We start from the raw sequence: 10692 nt of genomic DNA, 5'->3' as shown, positions 1-10692 counted from the left end.
ATCCAGCCCATTGGGTCTGCAGACTGAGAGCAGTAGGTAAGTCATATCTGTTTTTTGTTTTTTATCACTTACCTGATATGGTTCACCCTCCACCTGTCCATGATCCAAGCAGTAAGAGAAGGTTTTTCCAGAAAGTGTTATGAAAGGAGTCAAGAGGCCTTTAACCACTTAAGGACATGGACCTTTTTCGTTTTTGTGTTTTCATTTTTCACTCCCCACTTTCAAAAATCTATAATTTTTTTTTTCCATGTAAAGAGTTGTGTTAGGGCTTGTTTTCTGTGTAACAAATTGCAATTCATAGTGATGGTATTTATTATTCCATGCCATGTACTGGGAAGCAGAAAAGAAATTCTCAATGCGGTGAAAATTAAGAAAAAAAGCATTTACCCCATATTCTGGTGGGCTTGGATTTTACAGCTTTCACCAAGTGCCCCAAATGACATGTCTATTTTATTCTTTGTCTCGGTGTGATCACAGGGATACCAAATTTGTATACGTTTTATAAGGTGTGAGAAAGTGAGAGGTGTCATTTGGGAGAACCACTATCTTTCATACAGGCAGATGAAGGGTGTGTGGTAAAAGCCCTGGATTTGTCTGCAGTAACCCAATATACCTGCTGTGTATGGAGAGAGCTCAGATTGTGACCTCTCTCCATACACCATTCGCAGCACCAAGACGATATACTCAGTCCTGGGTCGCGAAGGTGTTAAATCTCTGCTTTGCCGCCAGTATGGTGCTCTCAGCCACCTGCACAGACCTCTGCTCACTACTGTGTGTATTGCTCTTTGTGTATTAGGACCGGATAATGACTGCTGCTGTTTGCCTTTATCCCTCTTATCTATTGGCTCTCCGACCTCCTTGCAATATGTGTATTAGGAACGGGTAATGGCTGCTCCTATTTGCCTTTATCCCTCCTATCTATCGGCTCTCTGGCCTCCTTGCTCTGTGTGTATTAGGACTGGGTAATGGCTGGTCCTGTTTTGCCTTTATCCCTCCTATCTATTGTGTCTCTGGCCTCCTTGCTCGGGTAATGGCTGCTCCTGTTTTGCTTTTATTCCTCCCTTTTCTTCTGATAAAAAGATGTCTATTGATAGCCCTGGGGATCATTATCTCTTCAATAAAGATAATCTAATGGAGCTTATTAAAGCTGTTAAAAAGACAGTAGAATTAGATAAAGATGCTGAGCACAAAACAAAAGGTGAAAGGCTGTATTACTTTCCTACTTACAAGGAGAGGGTGTTTCCTAGTCATGCAGTCCTACAAGATTGGCTGCAGAAATATTGGAATAAACCTGAAAGAAAGCCTGATCTGGGCTCCAGGTTCAGGTATACAAATACAAACTGGATCAGTCCTTCTCTAAGGATTGGGACTCAGTCCCTAAAGTGGACCTCCCAGTAATTAAGCTAGCTGGTAAAGCAGTCTTTCCATCTGAAGACACCTCTTTGCTTAAAGACCATTTGGATCGCAAGATGGACTCACTCTTGAAGAAGATATATATCTGTAGCATCATGCAAGACAATTTTATCATCACTTCCGGTGGACAGTGCTCTACACATTTGGCTAAGCCAGTTATCCAGAGACCTGGAAGAAGGGACCTCCAGAGACCAAATCTTGGCATCTCTCCCCATTATAAAGTCAGCCACTGAATTCCCTGCAGACTCTGATCTAGACTCTCTGAACTTTCTGGCCCTGTCAAACGCTTCCAGTAGAGCGTTGAAGTTGTGGGAAGGAGACCAGCAGTCTAAAAATAACTTCTGTGCTTTACCATTTCAACCAGAATCTCTGTTTGGACCCCAGTTGACAGGTATCCTGGAATCCTTGGGTGAAGAAAAGGGTGCAAATTTCACAGATCCTGAGAAGAAAGCATCTGGGTCACCCCAAATATCCAGAGGGGTTATGCCCTGGTGTTCAAAGAATTTACTACCAATCATTTTCTAGTCAATTCACAGGTCAATCAAGTGGTCTCTACAAGTAAGAAGAAAGCTCTAGAGCCAGTACCACTGCATCAGAAATGTCTAGGAGTATATTCTCTGGTTTTTCCGATGCCCAAAACGAGGGGGCAAGTGTAAACTAGTGGTCGATCTCACCTTTCTAAACAGGTTCTTGGCAAAAAAAGACCTTAAATATAAAAAGCATTTGCTCGGTAATGAACATTCTAGAAAAAAAGGACTTTCTAGTGACAATCGATCTTTCAGCATAACAGTTTCCTGGTAAGCTACAAAAAATCTCATCTAACACCAACTCAGAACTTAGAGTTTCTGGGGTTTATGATAGATGCCCAGTCTCTTCAAATGAAGCTGTCTCCAGAGAGGATTGCCTACATACGGAGATCGGTCACTCATCTAATGGCTCACCCAAAAGTTTCCATCAGGTTGGCTATGAGAACCCTGGGTTTATTCACCTCCTAAATAGGCCAAGGTTCACAAGAGGATCCTGCAGTACAATTTTCTTCAAGCCTGGGATCGCAATCTCCAGAATCTCGGTAAAATGTTCAGGATTTCTTCTCTCACTGTTCAAGACCTACGCTGGTGGAAAGCTCCTCGAGTTCTTCAGAGAGGAGTGAATCTGACACCTCTTCCCATAAAGATCCTCACTTGCCTCGTCTTGGGGCTGGTTTACGCATGTAGAAAACAAGTGCTTCCAAGTGAACTCCACAAGATCCGTCTCTCTTTTCAGACTTCAGGGAATTGAAAGCCGTCAGGCTTGTACTATTTCATTTTCAGCCAAGTCTCCAAGATTGCAAGATGCAGGTTCAGTCAGACAACCTGGCCACAGTATTCTTTGTGAACAAACAACGTGGAACCAGGAGCAGGGCTATGTCCTCAGAATGCAGGCACCTGATGAACTGAGTGGAAAGTTGTGCCCTTGGCCAATCAGAAGTTCACATAAGGGGTCCTTAAATCTGGCAGTAGATGTTCTCAGCATTAACAAACTTCATCCGGCAGACTGGGCCCTGAATACCAATGTTTTCTAAAAAAAAAAACTGTGAGATGGGGAGTTCCAGACTTAGATGGGAAAACAACAGAGGAGAACACGAAAGTTTCTCACTTCTGCTCAATTTACAGTTCCAGAAAGGCTCTGGTGGTCGACGGTCCATCTGTGAGCTGGAAACACAGGTTAATCTGTGTCTTTCCCCCTCTTCCACTTTTATACCCCGGATCCTGAAGAAGATTCAAGAGGAAGGAATAGAAGTGATGGCAATCCTTCCGTTTTGGCCCCGCAGGGCTTAGTTCACATGTGCATTCTCTCTTTCGAAAGGCAGATATTGGAGACTAACTCGCTTTCCAGATCTTCTCCAGCAGAAGGGACTGTTCCATCCCAACCTGAAAATGTTACACCTCATGGCCTGGAGGCTGACAGGCAGATCTTCAGGATTGTCTCAAGAGGTCAATAATACTCATGCTGTGGCCAAACGACCAACAAGAATATATAACAGAGTATGGTCTACCTTCACTTCCTGATGCGACAAGAACTCTTTTTCTATGGATACCATTTCATCAATTCTACGCAGGTGGACATGCCGGTGGGCGGGCAGGGAATCGTGGAGGGAGGCAGGGGATCGAGGAGCGGGTGGTTGGATAGGTGGATGTGGAGGCAGGTGGGCGTCAGGATATGGCAGCAGGCGGGCAGACATGTCGGTGGGCGGGAAGGGGATTGTGGAGGGGGCGGGCGGGCAGGAAGACTTGCTGGTGGGTGGGCAAAGGATTGTGGAGGCGGGCAGGCGTTCGGTAGGATGATATGCCGGCAGGTGGGCAAGGGCACGTGCCATCGGGGAGGATTTGTTGTTGACTGTCGGAGGGGGGGTGGAGAGTGGGTTAGGGCGTTACTGCTGTGCTGTTCACAGGCAGGGGAGGGGAGAACAGCACTAAATTTTGGGTTCACGGCCATTCTCGGCCCCCTAGCAGCATGGGCCCCGTAACAACCGCTATGGCTGCTACGGCTGCTGTTAAGCGAGGTGATTGCCTGGCTTTCCGCACCATGCCAGGATTCTTACCTAAGGTATCTTCTTCACGAATCACAGGCTCACAGGCTGAGCCTTCTCCATAGCCGCTAGCAACGTTTGCGGGTGTTATCCCATCAATTGTTGCCGGAAAGCCGGTAGGTTCTTGGTGGAGATTGACGCTCCCCGTGACTTCATTGTGGGCGGCGATCGTTTGCCATGACTTCCGAAGACCCGAGGCTGTCTCATTTTAACCATGTAGTATGGCAATATATGGTAGGATCGATCAGACAACCTAGGGTTAAAGTACCCTAGGGGGTCTGAAAAGTAGTAAAAATAAAAAAAAGTAAAAAGAAAATTTTATAATAAAAAAACCTGAAAATTCAAATCCCCCCTTTCCCTAGAACTGATAAAAATATAAAAAAAAAAGTAAAAATCATAAACACATTAGGCTTCGCTGCGTCCAAAAATGCCAGATATATCACAATATAATGATGGTTTTTCACTGCGTTTAACCTCATAACACAAAATAGCACTCAAAGTCGAAAATGGCACTTTTTTGCCTTTTTGAAAAATATAAAAAATTCTATAAAAACTGATGAAAAGGCCGTAAAGTCCCAAAAACTGAAGCATTCAAAACATCATCAAAAGTCGGAAAAAAATGACACCACCTACAGCTCTGCACACTGAAGTATGAAAAAGTTATTAGCGCCAGAAGATGGCAAAATAAAACAAAACATTTTTATACAAGAGGTTTTTATTTTTGTAAATGTATGAAAACATTATAAAACCTATACAAATTTGTTATCTCCGTGATTGTACCGACCAAAAGAATAAAGAAGGCATGTCCTTTGGGGCACACAGTAAAGCCATAAAATCCAAGCCCACAAGAAAACATTCTTGCGTTTTTTCACCATTTTCACTGAATTAGGAATTTTTTTCCCGCTTCCCAGTGCATAGCATAAAATATTAAATGCCATCACTAGGAATTGCAATTTGTGACACAGAAAACAAGCCCTCACACAGCCCTTTACATGTAAAAATAAAAAAGTTATAGATTTTTTAAGGTGGGAAGTGAAAAATGGAAATGAAAAAACATCGGAGGTTTCCGATAACACTAGCAATGTAACACTGCTGCATCTGTTTTAGCACTAGGAGCTGCTTACTGTAGTACTTGAGAAAGCTACGTCAAAATGTGGATACAGTCATGGCCAAGTTTTAAGAATGATAATTTTTACTAAATCTACTGCAGGTTTTATAATGGTAATTTGCATATTCTCCAGAATGTTATAATGTCAATATTTGCCCAGAAAAATTTATTTTATTTTGATGTCACGCCGCTTATATCGATTTTCCGTATTTTCAGAATTGACTATTTTGGGGATAAATACCGTTTTGAATGAAATTTTACATATTTAGCATCAAAACCCCCCTATATAATCAACCCATTTTCAAATCTGAACCAAACTATCAGAAACAGCTTTTAGGAAGATCGTTAACCCCTTGAGATCTTCATAGTAAATGAATAAAAATGGAGGTGAAATTTAGAATGGTCAAATTGTGCCGGTTATACGTTCATTTAACCCTAAAATTTACACATTTCCGAAAGATAAAAAGAGAACCCACCATAGAATTTGTTCTGCAATTTCTCCCAAGTACAGAGACCCCCCACATGTGGCCATTACTTGTTTTATGGGTGCACATCGAGGCGCAAAAGGGAAGAAGCTATAAAATGTAGGCTATAAAATTTTCGCTTTTTCATTATTGGGGCGATGTGACGGCATTATTTTGTGCAGGATGATATGCTTTTTCCAGTGTTGCCATTTTGGGGTTGGTATCACCTATTGTTGAAAATTTAGGAACTCGTTTTTAAGGGCAGGAGTAGAAAAGCATCAATTCTGTACTGGATTTTTTACTTTTTTTTTTTTCGTGTTCACCGTTTAGCCTAATAATCATTTAGTTTTACTAAATTTGTCAAATAAAACCCTAATGTGGGAAAAAATCTATAATTTTTGCATTGCCGTCTTCCAAGTGGCATAACATTTTTACTTTTTGGCTAGGGAGCTGGTTGATGGCTTGTTTTTTTGTGGGACATGTTGTATTTTGCACCAGTATCATTCTGGAGTACATATGTTTCTTTTGATCACTTTTTATAACAGTTTTTTTTAACGGTGCTCATCGTACGGGTTCAGTAATGATTTACTTTTATTCTATAGGTTGTTAAGGACGGAATGATACAATATATTGTGTTATATGTCTCTTTATATGTTATGGGGCTTATGGGCATTTTTATTGATTTATTACTTTATTTTTTATTGAATAACATTTTTTTTTTACTTTTTCACTTTTTACACCATGGGACATGAACAAGCAATCATCTGATTGCTTGTTCATGAGAATAATCTGCAATACTGATGTATTGCAGAGTATTAGCAGTGTCAGCCTATGCACATGCATTGGCTGCCACTGTGCCTTTAAGATGACGTCACTGACGTCTTCTTTCAGGCACTGCCAGCAGGCACCTCTGGGGTCCTGATCGGACCCCAGAGTTGCCATAGCAGCGATCGGTGCCCCCGTAAACGGTGCGGGTACGCCGATCATGGGGGAAAGACTCCCCAAGGGCATGTTAAATGCTGCGGTCGCGCTGACCGCGGAATTTAACAGGTTACATATAGCCGACACCCCATATGTAACACTCGCGGTCGGAGTGGGCTCCGATCACGGGTGTTACACTGGGGTGCCAGCTATATGTTACAACCAGCACCCCTTGTTTGCCGATGCCGGTTCGGCTCAGATCTAGAGCCGAGCTGGCATCATCTCAGCTGCGGATATATCCACCGTTGAGCTCTAAGTCACTGCACTTAGCGGGTTAACACAGTGTTGTGGATGTTGACGAGGACAGGGCTGGAGATAAATCTGTCATGATTAAGTAAGAATCACACCACTGGACACTTTAAAAGGAGGCTGGTGCTTGGCATCATTGTTTCTCTTCTGTTAACCATGGTCATCTCTAAAGAACCTCCTGCAGTAATCATTGCACTGCACAAAACTGGCCTAACAGGGAAGAGTATCGCAGCTAGAAAGATTGCACCTCAGTCAGCAATTTATCGCATCATCAAGGAATTCAAGGAGAGAGGCTACATTGTTGCCAAAAAGGCTCCAGGGCTCCCAAAAAGGACCAGCAAGCGCCAGGACGGTCTCTTTCACTGTTTCAGCTTTGGGATTGGCCTACCGGCAGTGCAGAGCTTGCTCAGGAATGGCAGCAGGCAGGTGTGAGTGCATCTGCACGCACTGTGAGGCTCAGACTCTTAGAGCAAGGCCTGGTATCAAGGAGGGCAGCAAAGAAGCCACTTCTCTCCAGAAAAAACATCAGGGACAGACTGATATTCTGCAAAAGGTACAGGGAGTGGTCTGCTGAGGACTGGGGTAAAGTAATTTTCTCTGATGAATCCCCTTTCCAATTGTTTGGAACATCTGCAACCATTCATGTGTGGGGTTGCTTCTCAGCCAAGGGAATTGGCTCTCACACAGTTTTGCCTAAAAACACATCCATGAATAAAGAATGGTACCAGAATGTCCTCCAAGAGCAACTTCTCCCAACCGTCCAAGAGCAGTTTGGTGATCAACAATGCCTTTTCCAGCATGATGGAGCACCTTGGGATAAAGCAAAGGTGATAACTAAATGGCTCAGGGAACAAAACATAGAGTTTTTGGGTCCATGGCCTGGAAACTTTCCAGATCTTAATCCCATTGAGAACTTGTGGTCAATCACCAAGAGACGTGTGGACAAACAAAAACCAACAAATTGTGACAAAATGCAAGCATTGATTGTAAGAGAATGGACTGCTATCAGTCAGGATTTGGTCCAGAAGTTGATTGAAAGCATGCCATGGAGAATTGCAGAGGTCCTGAAGAAGAAGGGTCAACACTGCAAATATTGACTGCAAGCTAATTGTCAATAAAAGTTTTTGTTACTCATAATATGATTGCACTTGTATTTCTGTATGTGATAAATTCACTTGCACTTTTTCAACTACAAGTCTCATTGGATTTTTTATGAGTAGAGCACAACCCCTGAAGCCCCCAGTCTAAAGGGTTTAACTAATGTGTTTTTGGTCATTGCTCTCCAGAGCCATTAAGCAGTGCCGTCCATGTGTTTTTCTTGCATACAGCCTATTATAACTTTTCTTGATTTTCAGCTTAAGAATGTATATTTTGTTCATGTTTTTATTTGGAATTGTAAAGGCAGTGCTCCCAGTGGCTTTGAGTATATGGAAATGAATGCCATTATAAGAAATAAGCAATATTAGAGCCTGTTTTTAAGATAACAGCTTAATTGATGCTATTATGCCGTACATCTTTATTTTTGATCGCTTCTGCTTCCCTTTTTTATGCCCTTCATTACAGATAATGCCATAATGGCCTCTTAGACAAGGTTGTTAGAGATGTTGTGTGGGTTTTTTTTACACAATAATTAAGTACATGAGGGAAAGATGATTTTTTTGCGTTTTTATATTTTCAGACATTACTTAACTTTTTTAATATATGTGAACATGCTTCTGTAATGCAGTGCCTTATAACAGATTGATTTTAGTTCCAAAATAGTTTTATTAGGAATATAAAAGTAAACAAATTGGTACAACATGTCAGAATTCCCCTCATGTGGGGTATTACTATGAAGAGTATTTGTATTAGAGCTTTACCTGGGGGCAAACCATTAGGTTTATAAAGCAAAGCATTAGGTTAACTGTAATGAAAAGTACAATGGCAAAAGACCAATGAAACAAAGGCAGCGGTGGGGAGGGGGAGGGTTTGGAGTTCCAACTGTCAGTAGGCTGGCAAAATACAGGCAGTAAAAGGTGCATGCCTTTCCAGGTACTGGGTAATTGGTTGATGCCAGAAATATTAATGCAACGGTATTCCAGAGTTGCAGACACAGCAAGGATCACAATATCAGAGCACATGACATACTTGGCAATTTAAAGGAGATCTACCACTTAATTTAACCCTTACAAAGTGCCACCAGTGCTTTATAGAGGTTAAAATGGTCAATATCTGTATTGTCCCGGGTGCTCCTACGACCCATGCCCCGGGTCGCAGGCGCACCTGTGTGCCTTCCTGTGCCCCTGGAGCCCGGCTGCAGCCTCACTTATCTTCCCTCAATCCAGCGGCAGTCTCCACGTTTTGGTGAGTGTGTTCCCACCTCCTATAGTGCGCAAGCCCACTCTGTGAGATTTAAAGGGCAGCGCACCAGTGATTGGCGCTGGCCGGCCGCCTCCCCTGATAAATTGCCAGCCCCTTCCTGTGTCCCCTACCTTCTGCTTTCTCCCTGACTCCGATCCCCTGCCACCTGTCCAAACCATCTGCTTGACCACAACTCAGTCTCTGCTTTACGATTCTGTACCTCCCCTGGGCCATCACCACTAGCAAGGTTATGTCTGTGGAGTGACATGGCAATATCCTGTCGCAGCAAGTCCAACCCGCTCTGGTGAAAACCGGGTGCCATTTAGACTCCACTCCCAGGTTTCGGCCTACGTCATCGCTCGCAGAGGTTCAGTGGGTCCACTACCCCCAATCCTGACAGTAAGATCCGGCCATGGATTCCACCAAGGTTTCACTACCTGGACTGGCTGATCTCACTACCATTGTCACACAGCAGTGTCAGCAGATTGCCGTGCAGGGCCAGCAACTTGGTCAGCTCACCACCATCCTGCAGCAAATGTTGGCTACCCAGCAGCAGCGCGAGCTCCCACTATCTACTGCTGAACCCAGACTGTGACTATCCATGCCCTCCAAGTATGATGGAAATGCCAAGTTATGCAGGGGATTCATAACACAATGCTCCTTGCACATTGAATTGATGTCTACGCAATTCGCCACAGAATGGTCTAAGATGGCTTTCATCATCAGTCTTCTCTCTTTGAAAGCCCTGGCATGGGCCACTGCCCTCTGGGACAGAAACGACCTGGTCACAGCTATTCTCACCGCATTCCTTGCTGAATTCCAGTCTGTCTTTGAGGGACCAGCTCGGGTGTCATCTGCAGAAACCACCCTGCTGAACTTGCGCCAATGGGACTTGTCTGTTGGTGGCTATGCGGTTCAATTTCCGGGGTTGCAGCACCTCACACACGTGCTCAACTGGCAGATGGGGAAGGTTCTTCGCTGGAGACAGGAATGCCAGTCAAGCTGTTTGTTCGTAACTCATCCTGTATCCACCACAACTTCTCCAGTTTCTTCCAAGACTCTGGTAGGTCTTCCGGCATCTTACTTGGACTCTGCTGACGTCTTCTTGGAGAAGCAAGCAGACTCTGCCACTACACTGTCCCTAGTGTTAAGGTAAACCTAGCTGATAGATCAAATCCTGTAATTTTACTTGTCTTATTTTCCTAAAGGTACTGTAACACAGAATACATTTTAAGATGGTAACAGCATCGTGGACCGCACCTAAAACTTCGAGGCTGAGGAATTTCAGGAATTCCCTATGGAGACGCAAGAGTGAGACAGCAGGAAAACTCTCCAATCCAGAGACTACACAATCTAGAAAGCCTGATATGTTATGATTCTACTTTTTATCCTGCTTTTCTATATAGACTTGTGAAACCAAATAAACTTGCACAGTGCTGATTTTGCCCAGGGCAGTAGCACGAGTGAGACTTGAACCAGCAGTTGTCTGAGTCATTCCTTACAATGTGCTTGCTTTAACTGATTTGAAACACACGACCAACGCACACTAAAAGAGGATATCATAAATG

Source organism: Engystomops pustulosus, chromosome 1 (genome assembly GCF_040894005.1).
Source record: "Engystomops pustulosus chromosome 1, aEngPut4.maternal, whole genome shotgun sequence".
NCBI lineage: Eukaryota > Metazoa > Chordata > Amphibia > Anura > Leptodactylidae > Engystomops > Engystomops pustulosus.
This window is presented reverse-complemented; position numbering follows the sequence as displayed.